We start from the raw sequence: 12,469 nt of genomic DNA, 5'->3' as shown, positions 1-12,469 counted from the left end.
ACTGCAGGCTTTGAAAAAGACGTGTTTGAGGTTGTGGAATATATTTGTATTTAGCCCACGCACGAAGAATACTGTTATTTCGGCAATGTGTGTCGTTCCGCTTTTCCTCCCTACAGAAACACAGCGGACGGCGGATAATGGTATAGTAGGATAGCGAGCGCAAAAAAGTGACGGCTCCTGGAGTGTTATCCGGCGTCATATAGAAATATACGTAGTGTTCATCGCGTGACGTAATGCAAATTAAACTATTTTTTTTTTTAAATAACGGTTTGAGTTGGTCCAGGTTATCTGGGACCGTTATTACTGACGGATAGGTGGGGCGGTGTGACTGCGACTGGCACGTAAGAAAACCCTCGTCTCCAATGCAACGTGTCTGTCGCTTTCACTCATTTGCCGCTTTTCCACTAATGCAGGGGTAGGCAACCCAGAACGTTGAAAGAGCCATTTCGGACCCAAATAACACAACGCTGTCCAGCAACATTCATATAAAACTTGCGGGCCGCACTAACATTAAACTTTCATATTAAGGTAGGGGGGCCCTGCGATGAGGTGGTGACTTGTCCAGGGTGTACCCCGCCTTCCGCCCGATTGTAGCTGAGATAGGCGCCAGCGCCCCCCGCGACCCCAAAAGGGAATAAGCGGTAGAAAATGGATGGATGGATTAAGGTAGGGGCCGCAAAATAACGTCTCGCGGACTGTGGCCCGCGTGTCTGAGACCCCTGCTCTAGTGGGTGACTTTTCAAATGATGCTACATATTAGCAGTAATGCTACTTTTTATTGCAACGCTTTTGCCCCACACTTGACAAATTACGGTTGTCTGTTCGACATATTCCCACTTGAAGCCAAACCACCGCCAGACGATGGACCCCGTGCTGTTTTTCTTGGGAATTAATTCTTCCTTCATTCGCACCTTCTTTCTCTCGTATTACCACTCGCACGGCTCTGCTAGAATCACAGCTAACGTTACCCATGCCGCTACCTCTCTGCTCCGCGAGGGCGTATACGTATGTGACGTATGACGTGACAGTATGTGACGTATGTAAGAATGTGTGCTTGCTGCCTGTGAGAAGGAGAGACAGGAACGAGCGAGAAGAGCCTGTAGTGTAATGACCGCAGCTAAAATAAACTGCGTGAGAACGTATATTCGAATATCACGATACAGTAATTTTCTATATCGCAGAAACAAACCCGCGATATATCGTGTATATCGATATATCGTCCAGCCCTACTGTAATATTTCCACTCTCGCTGGGATGTCGACCGACAGGACGCTCCCACATATACCAATAAGATAAAGATTCAATCACAATCCTTATGAAGGATTAAAAAGATGCTGCAACAAGCGCCTTTTTGTGTCTTTTTCGCCATTTCAGGGACGTGAAAGTCGATTGGCCTGTCAATTCATGACCACATTTTTCTACTGAGAGAAGCATGAATTATAATCTAAAATTTACTTTTAGCAAGTTTAATACTAAACAAAAGCATATAGTGAGTCAACAATAAGTTCAAGGTTACCAATGGCCGCTAAAATAGTCCGTCTGCGTTGGCGCTTATAATAAAAATATCACTCATATTTGGTTAATTTTCAGGTTACGACACCAAAATGGAGTAAAGTTATCGGCTTCTGGAAGTTTCTAGAGAGGGTATAATAAGCACAATAGAGGACCCTCGATCTGTTGACTCAATTGCTAGCCACTTTTTTATGATTTTGAATGCTTTAAAAAAAGCCAAGCATATGGGTTTCTTGTCTTACATGAGGATTGTCAATGACAAACCACATCTCTTTCAAATGATGGCATATTTCCAGTATTACCAATCTGATGATGTGGTCAGAGTGCAGAAACTTTACTCGAATGACATAGACCAGTGCTCCCTAACCTTTTTGTATCCGCGGACCGGTCAACGCTTAATAATTTGTCCCGCGGCCCGGGGGGGTGTCCTTTTTTTTTTTTTCTTCTTCGTCATGAAAAAGGGACGTTTTTGTCATCAAAAAGTGAGTTTTTTGTGGTTGGTGCAATGTTTGTAAGTGTATATTGTGTTTTTTATGTTGATTTAATAAAAAATTCTTCTGCGGCCCGGTACCAATCGGGACACGGCCCGGTACCGGGCTGTGGCCCGGTGGTTCGGGACCACTGACGTAGAATCTATGGAAAATGCAGAAGGAGTTCGGAGTGGAATATTCAAAATGGCTAACTGAATTTGTGGCTTTTTAGAAGGTATTTTCACATTCTTTGCGGATTATAACTAAAATTGGATATGGTTTAATGCAGTGTTTTTCAACCAGGGTGCCGCGGCACACTAGTGTGCCGTGAGACGTAGTCTGGTGTGCCGTGGGAGATTATCTAATTTCACCTATTTGTGTTAAAAATATTTTTGTGAACCAGTAATTATAGTCTGCAAATGATGTGTTGTTGTTCAGTGTTCGGTGCTGTCTAGAGCTCGGCAGAGTAACCGTGTAATACTCTTCCATATCAGTAGGTGGCAGCAGGTAGCTAATTGCTTTGTAAATGTCGGAAACAGTGGGAGGCAGCGTGCAGGTAGGAAGGTGTCTAATGCTTAAACCAAAAATAAACAAAAGGTGAGTGCCCCTAAAAAAAGTCATTGAAGCTTAGGGAAGGCTATTAAGAACTAAACTAAGACTGAACTGGCTACAAAGTAAACAAAAACAGAATGCTGGACGGCAGCAAAGACTTACTATGGAGCAAAGATGGCGTCCACAATGTATATCCGAACATGACATGACAATCAACAGTGTCCCCACAAAGAAGGAGAAAAACAATTAAATATTCCTAATTGCTAAAACAAAGTAGATGCGGGAAATATCGCTTAAAGGAAGACATGAAACTGCTGCAGGAAAATACCAAAAATAGAGAAAAAGCCACCAAAATAGGAGCGCAAGACAAGAAGTAAAACACTACACACAGGAAAAAAGCAAAAAACTCAAAATAAGTCAGGGTGTGATGTGACAAGTCGTGACAGTACACTTACTTTGAGACAAGAGCTATATTGATGCATGGTTGGCTATGCTTTAAAGTCATATCCAACAATTGCGACAACAACTTATTACTGTCAACTGAGTTTTGTTTTTTAATGATTTCTGATGCATCTGATTATAAGACGCACTGCCGATGAGCGGGTCTAGTCAGGTCTATTTACATACAAGAGATGCACCGAATTATAAAGCGCATTAAATGGGTCGTATCATGATTATTCTTTCTCAATTTAAAACACTTTCTTGTGGACTAAAAATGTTGCTTGGATTATGTTTTACGGACCATCTTCAAGTCGCTTTCTGACCGTCGCTTTAGGATGCGCCGTTTTTTTGGCAGTTTTATTTACATGGGTCCACTTCGACAGAGTCCTCTTGACGTCATTTTTGTTGTAGCGGTGTAGCGTGCAAGGATGGAAGTCAAAGAAGTGTCAAAAGATGGAGCTAACTGTTTTAATGATATTCAGACTTTACTTAAATCAATAACGGAGCAGTGTCTCCTCATCCGTGGCTCACTAGTGCAACAACAACGCCTGAATTGTGTCCCGTAAAAAACTGTGACAGCTGGAATGTTCTAATAACTAAAGTTCCGTTGGTGAATTATGTAAACCCCGTACATCGGTAGTTTTTAGGGCTTCTGCAGTGAGTGTACTGACATATATAAGTTACAAGTTTATGTTACTTGCCAATGCGGAGAACGTTATGGTCTAGGAGTTAGCAGGTTAATTTATTATTAAAATGTTACTTGCACTTTTATAGAAAATGTATTGAATATTGAAAATGTGAGTAGAAAGTGTTCCTCTTGTTAATTCAAAGTAAAGTGTTGGTTGCACTTTCTTCAAATAAGATGTGAATGCTTTGGCCATCAATTGTTGTTTAGTTGCTTGTTTGTATCCATCGATCCATTTTCTACCGCTTATTCCCTTAGGTGTCACGGGGGGGTGCTGGAGCCTATCTCAGTTACAATTGGGCGGAAGGCGGGGTACACCCTGGACAAGTCGCTACCTAATCGCAGGGCCAACACAGATAGACAGACAACATTCACACTAGGGCCAATTTAGTGTTGCAAATCAACTTACCCCCAGGTGCATGTCTTTGGAAGTGGGAGGAATAATTAATTCATACCTAATTCCATTACAATAAATAAATATAAAAAACTTTACCTACAATATTGTTGTGGCTTGCGCAGCCCTTTGAGACATTTGTGATTAAGGACTACATAAGTAAACTTTAAATTGATTTATGATTGTCCACCTTTTATTTCAGTTACATTGCTTGGTTATTTTTGCTAAAAAGTTACTGAATAGATTTGAACTAATTGAATTGTTTCGTATCATTCTAAACAATTTTGTCTCTTATTCATATTAATAACCACACATTTTGAAAAGAATCGGATCATTGTTAAAATGCATCGTTACACCCCTACATATGTGTGATAATCCCATTTGGTTTGTTGGTTAACCCAGTCCTAGATCTTACTTTGTACAAAATATGATGACCAACCAGCTCGAAGACCTCTATGAAAAATCAATATGAATACTTTCTATACCCACTGTACTTTTCATCACCATTTCAATGTTTACTTATATAACCCTAAATCACTAGTGTCTCAAAGGGCTGCACAAACCACCACGACATCCTCGGTAGGCCCACATAAGGGCAAGGAAAACTCACACCCAGTGGGACATTGGTGACAATGATGACTATGAGAACATTAGAGAGGAGGAAAGCAATGGATGTCGAGCGGGGTCTAACATGATACTGTGAAAGTTCAATCCACAATGGATACAACACAGTCGCGAGAGTCCAGTCCAAAGAGGATCCAAGACACAGCAGCGAGAGTCCCGTTCACAGCGGAGCAGCAGGAAACCATCCCAAGCGGAGGCGGACCAGCAGCGCAGAGATGTCCCCAGCCGATACACAGGCGAGCAGTACATGGCCACCGGATCGGACCGGACCCCCTCCACACGGGAGAGGTGGGACATAGAAGAAAAAGAAAAGAAACACGGCAGATCAACTGGTCTAAAAGGGAGTCTATTTAAAGGCTAGAGTATACAAATGAGTTTTAAGGTGAGACTTAAATGCTTCTACTGAGGTGGCATCTCGAACTGTTACCGGGGAGGGCATTCCAGAGTACTGATAAATAAAATAAAAACAAAGGACCAGATTTCCATCGCCCGGACGCGGGTGACTGGGGCCCCCCCTCTGGAGCCAGGAAAAAGTTTCCTCCACCGGGTGGCAGGCCTCTTCCTTAGGGATAGGGTGAGAAGCTCTGTCATCCGAGAGGAGCTCTAAGTAAAGCCGCTGCTCCTCCACATCGAGAGGAGCCAGATGAGGTGGTTCAGGCATCTGGTCAGGATGCCACCCGAACGCCTTCCGGGGAGGTGTTTCGGGCACGTCCGACCAGTAGGAGGCCACGGGGAAGACCCAGGACACGTTGGGAAGACGATATCTCCCGGCTGGCCTGGGAACACCTTGGGATCCCCCGGGAGGAGCTGGACAAAGTGGCTGGGGAGAGGGAAGTCTGCAACCTGACTCTTGCCAGATCCTTGTAGTTCGCTAAGCTCCACAGAAGGATCTGGGCTCGAGGGCAATGCAAACAAACAATCAGGGTGGACCACTCATCTGTGAATCAGTTGGGAACATCTCTGCGCTGCTGACCAGTCTCCAATCAAGATGGTCTCCTGCTGGCCCCACTAGGGATTGAACTCTCACACTATTATGTTAGATCCACTATGGACAGGACTCTCACACTATTATGCTAGATCCACTCGACATCCATTGCACCGGTAGCCCAGGGGGAAGTCACCACATCTGCGGTCCCATCCAAGGTATCTCATTGTCATCCTATTGGTTTGAGTTTTTTCTTGCCCTGATGTGGGATCTGAGCCGAGGATGTCGGTGTGACTTGTGGAGCCCTTTTAGACACTCATGACTTATGGCTATATAAGTAAACTTTGAAACTCCTTCAAGATTGCAAAAAATAATGAACCAATCAGGACTGCCGGGCAGGATGTCTATGGGGCGACCGTTTGATTAAAACAACAACGCAGCAAGGAGTCGTGTGCTGACATTGATTCTGCATATTTTCCTTTGCACAAACAACATCGATCATCTACTGACATTGCTGCGTTGTTTCAGTAAAAGTTCTCTAACTTTTCGCTCTGTCGTTATCCAATATGTTGGCTGTTCCGTCCATACATTTTCAACCGCTTGTCCCTTTTGAGGTCGCTGGAGCCTATCTCGGCTGCATTTGGGCGGTAGGCAGGGTACACCCTGGACAAGTCATACGTCGTTCTGTTTTGGATTTCCTAGCCTCGCTCTCATAAGCGTCGTGGGTTGATTTCGATGTGAGCGGTTGAAGTAGCACGTCATTCAAGATAACGGACGAGTGGTTTATCCAATCACATACAATGATTTTTCTACAATGACCCACCTTCTGAAATACATCTCCTATGGAGAAGTCCCAGATCCTGGTGTGGAGCTCAGCGAACTACAAGGATCTGACGAGAGGCAGGTTAGGAAGTAGGGCTGCGGATTTTTGGGTGTCCCACGATTCAATTCAATATCGATTCTTGGGGTCGCGATTCGATTATATATCGATTTTTTTCGATTCAAAGCGATTCTCGATTTAAAAACGATATTTTTCTGATTCAAAATGATTCTGTATTCATTCAATACATAGATTTCAGCAGGATCTACCTCAGTCTGCTGACATGCTAGCAGAGTAGTAGATTTTTTGAAATAAGCTTTTATAATTGTAAAGGACAATGCTTTATCAACGGATTGCAATAATGTAAATTGGTTTTAACTATTAAACGAACCAAAAATATGACTTATTTTATCTTTGTGAAAACATTGGACACAGTGTGTTGTCAAGCTTATGAGATGCGATGCAAGTGTAAGCCACTGTGACACTATTGTTCTTTTATTTTTATTTTTATAAATGTCTAATGATAATGTCAATGAGGTATTTTTAATCACTGCTATGCTGAAATTATAACTAATATTGATACTATTGTTGATAATATTTATTTTTGTTTCACTACTTTTGCTTTGTTCTGTGTGGTGTTTGTGTCTCCTTTCAATTGCTCTGTTTACTGCAGATCTGAGTGTTGCTGGGTCAGGTTTGGTTTTGGAATTGGATTGCATTGTTATGGTATTGCTGTGTATTGTTTTGTTGAATTGATTAAAAAAAAAAAAACAGATTTTTTAAAAATGAGAATCGATTCTGAATCGCACAATGTGAGAATCGCGATTCAAATTCGAATCGATTTTTTCCCACACTCCTATTATCTAGTCAATATTACTATGATTACATCGATATTTTTTAGCATCGCAAAGTCTTTTTTTATATTATGTTTATAAACTCAGGATATATGTCCCTGAACACATGAGGACTTTGAATATGATAAATGTGTGATCCTGTAAGGACTTGGTATCAGATTGATACCCAAATTTGTGGTATCATCCAAAACTAATATAAGTATCAAACAACAGAAGAATAAGTGATTATTACATTTTAACAGAAATGTAGATAGAACATGTTAAAAGAGAACATAAGCAGATTTTAACAGTAAATGAACAAGTATATTAATAATTAATAAATAATTTCTACCACTTGTCCTCAATGATTTTGACAAAATATTAGAATGATAAATCCCACAACATATTACTGCATATGTCAGCAGATAAATTAGGAGCCTTTGTTTGCTTATTTGCAACTGAACGACAAGTTTTCTTGTATGTTCACTATTTTTTTAGGGACAAAATTGCAATAAGAAACATGTTTAATGTACACTAAGATTTTTTGTTAAAATAAAGCCATCAATGCAATTTTTTGTGTTGCCCGTTATTTGTAAAATAATCTAAATATGGTATTGCTGTGTATTGGTTTGTTGGATTTATCAATAAAAATAAAAATAAATAAATAAAATATATAAAAAAATCAAATTTAAAAAATAATGAGAATCGATTCTGAATTGCACAACGTGAGAATCATGATTCATATTCGAATCGATTTTTTCCCACAACCCTATTAGGAAGTCTGGGCTATCATGCTTAGGCTGCTGCCCCCGCGACCCGACCTCAGATAAGTGGAAGAAGATGGATGGATGGATGGATGGAAGTTGACCAAAGTGGTTACTGATAAACATAATTCTGATTTTCCATAAATCATACCCACCTAATGTGTAGTGAAGTGAAGTGAATTATATTTATATAGCGATTTTCTCTAGTGACTCAAAGTGCTTTACATAGTGAAAACCCAATATCTAAGTTACATTTAAACCAGTGTGGGTGGCACTGGGAGCAGGTGGGGAAAGTATCTTGCCCAAGGACACAACGGCAGTGACAAGGATGGCGGAAGTGGGTATCGAACCTGCAACCCCCAAGTTGCTGGCATGGCCACTCTACCAACCGAGCTATACCGCCTACTTTACACTGATAAATGTCTTTGATGAGATGGGTGTGGTGAATAAGGCGAATACCTATGAGCAATGCATGCATTGTGTGCGCACAGCTGAGGGGAGTAAGGGGGAAAGCAACCCCCTAAATCTAGACCAGTGGTTCTTAACCTTGTTTGCATGTTCTCCCCGTGAATGCGTGGGTTCCCTCCGGGTACTCCGGCTTCCTCCCACTTCCAAAGACATGCACCTGGGGATAGGTTGATTGGCAACACTAAATTGGCCCTAGTGTGTGAATGTGAGTGTGAATGTTGTCTATCTGTGTTGGCCCTGTGATGAGGTGGCGACTTGTCCAGGGTGTACCCCGCCTTCCGCCTGACTGTAGCTGAGATAGGGGCCAGCGCCCCCCGCCACCCCAAAAGGGAATAAGCGGTAGGAAATGGATGGATGGATGATTGATTGATGACTCCCTTTTTAGACCAGTTTATCTGCCGTTTCTTTTCTTTTTCTCCTATGTCCCACTCTCCCTTGTGGAGGGGTTCCGGTCCGATCCGATGGCCATGTACTGCTTGCCTGTGTATCGGCTGGGGACATCTCTGCGCTGCTGATCCGCCTCCGCTTGGGATGGTTTCCTGCTGGCTCCGCTGTGAACGGGACTCTCGCTGCTGTGTTGGATCCGCTTTGGACTGGACTCTCGCGACTGTGTTGGATCCATTATGGATTGAACTTTCACAGTATCATGTTAGACCCGCTCGACATCCATTGCTTTCCTCCTCTCCAAGGTTTCTCATAGTCATCATTGTCACCGATGTCCCACTGGGTGTGAGTTTTCCTTGCCCTTATGTGGGCCTACCGAGGATGTCGTAGTGGTTTGTGCAGCCCTTTGAGACACTAGTGATTTAGGGCTATATAAGTAAACATTGATTGATTGATTTTAATCCATCCATCTGTTTTCTACCGCACCCGTTCAAAAAGTATTTTATTAAATATTGGTTTGCTTAAAAATAATAATGTTATTCAAAGATGCAAGACTTATTATACTCTAAAAATGTTGGTCTTACTTATAAATGTACGTATTTAGTTGTATTCAGTGTTAAAAAAAAAATGATATGGCTCTTATGGAAATACATTTTAAAATATTTGGCTTTCATGGCTCTATGTGAGTGTGAATGTTGTCTGTCTATCTGTGTTGGCCCTGCGATGAGGTGGCGACTTGTCCAGGGTGTACCCTGCCTTCCGCCCGATTGTAGCTGTGATAGGCACCAGCGCCCCCCGCGACTCCGAAAGGGAATAAGCGGTAGAAACTGGATGGGCTCTCTCAGCGGGCTTCATGGTGGCAGAGGGGTTAGTGCGTCTGCCTCACAATACGAAGGTCCTGCAGTCCTGGGTTCAAATCCAGGCTCGGGATCTTTCTGTGTGGAGTTTGCATGTTCTCCCAATGAATGCGTGGGTTCCCTCCGGGTACTTCGGCTTCCTCCCACCTCCAAAAACATGAATGTTGTCTGTCTATCTGTGTTGGCCCTGCGATCAGATGGCGACTTGTCCAGGGTGTACCCCGCCTTCCGCCCGATTGTAGCTGAGATAGGCGCCAGCGCCCCCCGCGACCCCAAAAGGGAATAAGCGGTAGAAAATGGATGGATGGATGATTGATTGATGCATTTTAATTCATCCATCCGTTTTCTACCGCACCTGTTCAAAAAGTATTTTATTAAATATTGGTTTGCTTAAAAATAACAATGTTATTAAAAGATGCAAGGCTTATTATACTCTAAAAATGTTGGTCTTACTTATAAATGTACGTATTTAGTTGTATTCAGTTAAAAAAAAAAATGATATGGCTCTTATGGAAATACATTTTGAAATATTTGGCTTTCATGGCTCTATGTGAGTGTGAATGTTGTCTGTCTATCTGTGTTGGCCCTGCGATGAGCTGGCGACTTGTCCAGGGTGTACCCTGCCTTCCGCCCGATTGTAGCTGTGATAGGCGCCAGCGCCCCCCGCGACTCTGAAAGGGAATAAGCGGTAGAAAATGGATGGGCTCTCTCAGCGGGCTTCATGGTGGCAGAGGGGTTAGTGCGTCTGCCTCACAATACGAAGGTCCTGCAGTCCTGGGTTCAAATCCAGGCTCGGGATCTTTCTGTGTGGAGTTTGCATGTTCTCCCAATGAATGCGTGGGTTCCCTCCGGGTACTTCGGCTTCCTCCCACCTCCAAAAACATGAATGTTGTCTGTCTATCTGTGTTGGCCCTGCGATGAGATGGCGACTTGTCCAGGGTGTACCCTGCCTTCCGCCCGATTGTAGCTGAGATAGGCGCCAGCGCCCCCCGCGACCCCAAAAGGGAATAAGCGGTAGAAAATGGATGGATGGATGATTGATTGATGCATTTTAATTCATCCATCCGTTTTTCTACCGCACCTGTTCAAAAAGTATTTTATTAAATATTGGTTTGCTTAAAAATAACAATGTTATTAAAAGATGCAAGGCTTATTATACTCTAAAAATGTTGGTCTTACTTATAAATGTACGTATTTAGTTGTATTCAGTGTTAAAAAAAAATGATATGGCTCTACATTTTAAAATATTTGGCTTTCATGGCTCTCTCAGCCAAAAAGGTTCCCGACCCCTGGATTAGGGGTTACTTGAATTTAAAAAAAAATTCACAGGCGGTACATCACTGAAAAAAAGGTTGAGAACCACTGATCTAGACGATTCTCCATGCAAAAAAACGTGCAAACAAGTCTTACCTCCGACAAAGTTCACAGAGAAGGTGCAGCGGACTCAGCTCAGTCAAGTCCCATGGAAGAAAAGAGATCCACCTTCCGTGGGTCACATCGCCAATGATCCACGCCGGCGTTGGTATCCCTGACACCGGGAAAGGTTTCCGCTGACTGGGCAGACTAGTGCGCGGCGTTGACGGTTAAAATAGAATGGGGATTTTTGCTAACGCTTCAGTTGCTACCACCCACCTTTCCGTGCCTGCCCACCCCGCCGGGCACACGGTTGACTCGCACTTTCTGCACAGGGAAACCAACACGTCCCACCTTCTACTCCCCTGTGTTGGTCCCTTTGCCATTTCGCTTTAAATTCAGCCTGACGCTTTGAAAACACGCACCTTTTAAACGCGAGCTGGTCATCCACGGCCAACTTCCCCCCGCCGCTCAACTTCACCCTTCCGAGAAAATAGATTTTTGTTCGGATCGAACGACGTTCTTTTAACGGCTGATTGTGGACAAGAACACGCGTAGTGAAGGCGCGATAAGATGTGGAGGAAGAAGGAGCCGTAAGAGGCGAGGTTGCCTCCGCGTGGAGTGTCGCGTGGACGACTGGATGAATGACAACAAAACAGCTCCTTTGTCCGGGAAATACGTCACTCTTCCAGCGTACCGGACTGTCGAGCGAGCTCCATCGTGGCTTTCGCTGCCGACGAAGGAACAAGATATTCCATCTAAGGAAATTTGGGGAAAAAATTGTATATGTTTATTGTTGGAATTTTAGAGTTTTAACCTATTTAATATGGGGGGTGGCAGGTGCTCGGACATCGCGTAATTCCATCCATCCATTTTCTACCGCTTATTCCCTTTCGGGGTCGCGGGGGGCGCTGGCGCCTATCTCAGCTACAATCGGGCGGAAGGCAGGGTACACCCTGGACAAGTCGCCACCTCATCGCAGGGCCAACACAGATAGACAGACAACATTCACACACTATGGCCAATTTAGTGTTGCCAATCAACCTATCCCCAGGTGCATGTCTTTGGAGGTGGGAGGAAGCCGGGGTACCCGGAGGGAACCCACGCAGTCACGGGGAGAACATGCAAACTCCACACAGAAAGATCCCGAACCCAGGACTGCAGGAACTTCGTATTGTGAGGCAGACGCACTAACCCCTCTGCCACCGTGAAGCCTTCACATCACGTAATTATTCATCAAATTATTAAATCATTATTATTGTTGGGCTAAGTCAGGGGTCACCAACGCGGTGCACCAGGTAGCCCATAAGGACCAGATGAGTCGCCCGCTGGCCTGTTCTAAAAATAGCTCAAAAAGCAGCACTTACCAGTGAGCTGCCTCTATTTT

The 12,469-nt window shown here is 43.5% G+C and overlaps 1 protein-coding gene across 1 annotated transcript in view; it reads right to left on the bottom strand.

The window, feature by feature from the left end:
- Positions 1-11,705, bottom strand: part of LOC133563511 (furin-like) — a 268,307-nt gene extending 256,602 nt beyond the window's left edge. Inside the window, exon 1 of the mRNA XM_061917673.1 lies at positions 11,140-11,705. The gene's annotated coding sequence lies outside the window, so the exon portion shown is untranslated. The remainder of the gene's footprint in view (positions 1-11,139) is intronic.
- Positions 11,706-12,469: the final 764 nt, after the last annotated feature.

This window comes from Nerophis ophidion, linkage group LG12 (genome assembly GCF_033978795.1).
Source record: "Nerophis ophidion isolate RoL-2023_Sa linkage group LG12, RoL_Noph_v1.0, whole genome shotgun sequence".
Lineage (NCBI taxonomy): Eukaryota > Metazoa > Chordata > Actinopteri > Syngnathiformes > Syngnathidae > Nerophis > Nerophis ophidion.
The sequence above is the reverse complement of the archived record's forward strand: the minus strand, read 5'-3'. Positions and strand labels throughout refer to the sequence as shown.